This window comes from Pongo pygmaeus, chromosome 19, assembly GCF_028885625.2.
Source record: "Pongo pygmaeus isolate AG05252 chromosome 19, NHGRI_mPonPyg2-v2.0_pri, whole genome shotgun sequence".
NCBI classification, from domain to species: Eukaryota; Metazoa; Chordata; class Mammalia; order Primates; family Hominidae; genus Pongo; species Pongo pygmaeus.
In genome coordinates, this window is record NC_072392.2 from 95,344,262 (window position 1) to 95,348,940 (window position 4,679).

At 51.2% G+C, this 4,679-nt stretch overlaps 1 non-coding gene across 1 annotated transcript; it reads left to right on the forward strand.

Moving 5' to 3' along the window:
* The first annotated feature begins 4,191 nt into the window (after positions 1-4,191).
* On the forward strand, positions 4,192-4,378 carry LOC129018511 (small Cajal body-specific RNA 16). The gene has a single exon (XR_008495331.2). It is a non-coding gene; the product is annotated as a small Cajal body-specific RNA 16 (non-coding RNA).
* Positions 4,379-4,679: the final 301 nt, after the last annotated feature.

Genomic DNA, 4,679 nt, shown 5'->3' on the forward strand with positions numbered 1-4,679 from the left:
CTCCACCTTCAAATCCCACTGCCACACTTCTCCAACTCTCTCTCCCTCTCTCCTTCCATCCTCACGTCTCTTCTCTATTGATGACCCTCCTGCCTCCCCCTTTTTTATTTTTCACGATCTAAGGACATAGCTTTATTGGAAACAAGGAGTAGGGTGCAGAAGACGGCTAGGAGTCCCCTGCCTCCCTTTTGTAGAGATCACTGCGATTACACTGAGCCCACCTGGATAATCTAAAATAATCCCCCATCTCAAGGTTCTTCACATCCACAAAAATCTCTTTTGCCACATAAAGTGACATATTCACAGGTTCCGTGGATTGGGGTGTGGACATCTTTGGGGTGAGGGTCATTATTTGGCCGATCTCAGTAACCATCCTTTCCTTCCCAGACCTGTTATACCACTGTCCTTTTGGCCTCGCAGAGCGCAGCAACTAAAGAAGACTTTGGTCTCGGAGCTCCCCAGAGAAGAACAAGCGACAGGCTCTATGTCCAAGTTTGCCCACCTTCAGGGGCCACGTGCCAAGTCTCTCCCAAGAACTCAAGAACGCTCTCACTACATTCTCTCTCTCTCTTTTTTTTTTTTTTTTTCTTGAGATGGAGTCTCACTCTGCGGCCCCGGCTAGAGTGCAGTGGTGTGATCTCAGCTCACTGCAACCTCCGCCTCCCAGGTTCAAGTGATTCTCCTGCCTCAGCCTCCCCAGTAGCTGGGATTACAGGCATTTGCCACCACGCTTGGCTAATTTTTGTATTTTTAGTAGAAACGGGGTTTCACCACGTTGGCCAGACTGGTCTTGAACTCCTGACCTCAGGTGATCCGCCTGCCTCAGCCTCCCAAAGTGCTGGGATTATAGGCATGAGCCATCATGCCTGGCCTCTCACCACATTCTCTCTGGCAGCAGTGCCAGGACCTGCTGGCAGGGTCTGTGGCGTAGCAAGCATCCGGCCAGGAAGGAGATGTGTATCTTTGCTTCCTGCAGCCCTCCCAGCTCTGGGGGATTCATCCGGGGTAGTATCTCCTCTCTTGGCTGGGGAGGTGGGGGCAAAGGTTCCTGCTGCAGACCTCATCTTCCCGATAAGGCTGAGGACACTGACAACATCCTGCCTTTAGAAAGAACAGCCCCACTCAACAGACACCAGATGTGTTCATCGAAGGGTGTGTAACAAATAGCCCAGGGGACACAGGATATGTCAAAGAATTGGCACCGGAGAGCATGTGAGAAGAAACCGTCACCTGGGACCAGAGCTGGCTTCAAAGGGCAGGTGTGCTGGGCTGGAGTGGGGATGTGTGGAGTGTCTGGGAGCTGAGCTGGGCAGAATGGCCGGAGCAGGGGTCTGTATGGGCACCAAGGTGATGAAAGGAGGTCAGATCAACAGGGCCAGGACAGATAAGGGTGATTTGTTGAGTTTTGTTTTTTCCTAATGAAGCAGAAATGGAAAAAGAGGGGGAAAGCAATCGTGTGGACTCTGTCCTGCAGGTCAGACAGGCAGCCCCGGAGAAGACCAGCCAGGTGCACGGCTGGCTTGTTTCTGACATCACCTGTGGTCAGCGGCGCCACCAAGAGCCACCACCAGGGGGCAGAGGTAGGTCCATGGAGTAGACGCCTCTAGTTTTCCCCTGTCCAGGACGCTTTCACCCTGCTTCCTTTGAGAAAAGTCCCTCTCCCACTCCAAGTGGTACTGATGGGGATCACACACACAAAAGAAACCTGGAGGCTCCTCTCCTGGGGCATCCGGCTTCTGCTCCAACCAGGTGAGCCCAATGCCTGCCTGAAGCCACTTGGGTTGTTTACAAACCTGTTTACTCCAGTTAAGCTAATTATACAATTATATCCTTTCATTCTTATGTAAACTCATGAAATATGGTAAAACAAAACAGAATTGTAGCTCCTGCATCAAAACAAAAATGTAAGTTAAATATTTCCGAGTTAATAAAACTAACGGTATGTATTGTTGAATGTGAGTGAGACAATTCAAAGACATTGTGAAGGTGGTGCGGTCATAAAAATCTCACTCTGTCACCCAAGCTGGAATGCAGTGGCACGGTCTTTATTTTATTTCATTTTTTGAGATGGAGTTTCTCTCTTGTTGCCCAGGCTAGAGTGCAATGGTGCAATCTCGGCTCACCACAACCTCCACCTGCCTGGTTCAAGCAATTCTCCTGCCTCAGCCTCCCAAGTAGCTGGGATTACAGGCATGCACCACCACGCCTGGCTAATTTTTTGTAATTTTAGTAGAGACAGGGTATCTCCATGTCAGTCAGGCTGGTCTCAAACTCCCGACCTCAGGTGATCTGCCCACCTTGGCCTTCCAAAGTGCTGGAATTACAGGGGCGAGCCACCATGCCCGGCCTCACTGGTGCAATCTTGGCTCACTGCAACCTCCGCCTCCTGGGTTCTAGCGATTCTCCTGCCTCAGCCTCCCAAGTAGCTGGGATTACAGGTGTGCGCCACCACACCTGGCTAATTTTGTATTTTTAGTAGAGATGGGGTTTCACTAGGTTGGTCAGGCTGGTTTTGAACTCCTGTTGGTCAGGCTGGTTTCGAACTCCCGACCTCAAGTGATCCATCTGCCTCGGCCTCCCAAAGTGCACCTGGCCTTTTTTTTTTTTAATGGTTATTTCTTGGTGATATGTTAAATAAGGGGTAGATTATTCATGCCTCCCCTTTTTAGAGCATGTAGGGTAACTTCCTGACGTTGCCATGGCATTTGTAAACTGTCATGGCGCTGGTTGGCGTGTAGCAGTGAGGGCAACCAGAGGTCACTCTCATAGCCATCTTGGTTTTGGAGGATTTTGGCAGTCTTCTTTACTGCAGCCTGATCAGCAAGGTCTTTATGACCTGTATGACCTAGGAATGCATCCAAGTAGGTCTCAGCCTTATTTTACCCAGCCCCTATTCAAGATGGAGTTGCTCTGGTTCAAACGCCTCTGACACAAGGTCCAGCAGTTCTTCCTTGGTTGTGGGATTAGACTCAGAGCAAGATTCCTGTTCGTTGCTTCCTCTGCCCACAGACAGTGAACTGTCGGGAATCTACCAGGTCTTTTGGAGCAATAGGCTTTTCAGGGGGTGTCCCAATAGGGCAGGACGGCCTGCATCTTCACATAGCCCCTCTGCTCTTGAGCTTTCTCCTTCCTGCCACCTGGGGTGGTGGAAAGGGCATTGGGTTTGGAGCAGAAATGACTTAGGCGTGAACCCAGCTCTGCCACTTCCTGGCCGGCTGTGCTTGGGAAAGTAACCAAGCATCTCTGGAGCGCCCCACTTCTCATCTGCAAGACAGGAGTTGTCTTTGCACTTAATTCAGAGGGTTGCATGAGGAGTAGAGAGATAATGCTTTCATGGCTCCAGGCACCCAGCGGGCTTTGAAGAAATGGGATGTTCCTTCTGATTCCCTCGCTCCAGGGCCCTCCCCTCTGGCCCAGGCTCTAGTCCCCATTAATCACATGGCGCGGGCTGCGACCCCTTTAAGTCCGGCTTGGATGACCCAGATCTAAAGTCATCGACTCTCTAGCTGCTATCTCTATGGTAAGTTATCACTTCCGGCCGGAAGTTGCTGGCGGAGCTACTTCCGCCCAGGGGAGTGGGAAGTAACTGGAGACACGTGCTTTGTCCTGTTGGAGGGGAAACCCGCTCTCGCCTCCTGGTGGTCGCCGACTCGCGGTCCGCAGGATGACTCAGGGCAGCCCTGACCACAGTTCCGCCGCCATCGGCCCTAGCCTGCGGAGTTGGGCTCGCCCCAGGACGATAACAGAGCTCTACCGGGGGCTGGAGGCACTGACCGGGTGACCAGAGACCCTCCACGGCGCCCGGGATTTCAGGGACGGCTCCTCCCATCGCAAGTAGGGCTTGGACGAGAGGCGACAAAAGAGAACTTGGTCCGCACACAGCCACCGAAATTGGAATGAGGAGCTGTAGGGAGGCCCCGTAGCCAGCAGAAAAGCATTGGGGTCCCTGGCTGGGTTAGCCCAGGTTTCTAGGAGTGTGGTAAGCGTCGAATGACTTTTGTCCTTTTAAAGCACATTATGTTACTTTTTCCCCAAGGTTTCAACAGAAAGTGAGAAATATCCCCCCGACGATTGGCTGAAAACGTGCAGCAACCACTATTTTCTTCCTGCCCCTCGTTGATGAGAGCATTCGAAGTGACCTCAGCAGGGCATCCAGGTATGTCAAGCATGGAGACAAAGTGTTCAGGGCAGACGGTCTGGGGAAAGGCTCCTGTGTTGTTGAGCCTGCCAAGTTGTGGGTGCAGCATTGTACCAGGCAGCCCAACCCTGACCTAAAGTAAATTCCCGGGAGAAGTCTTTCCTGGGTTTTGAATTTGCAGTAACAGGTGTGAGCATTCTAGCAGCAGTTTGATGATCATGTATGATACTGCAAACAGGACCTACGTTTAAAGAAAATGGTTGTAGTTAGTATCAGAGAGCACTTGCTTTTCAAAACTTCATGAACAATGTTACTGTCATGTCTTTCATTCAATAAACATTTGTTGATACATTGGCCTGACATGTTAAATGTTACAGATACAGAGATGAAGAAAACAGCCGTGGCCCTTGTTCTCTGGGAACTACAGCCCAGTTAGGGAGACAAGGTTAAATGATCACACTTAAGAGGGCATAATTCAGCCAGGTGCAGTGGCTCATGCCTGTAATCCCAGCACTTTGGGAGGCCGAGGCGGGTGGATCAC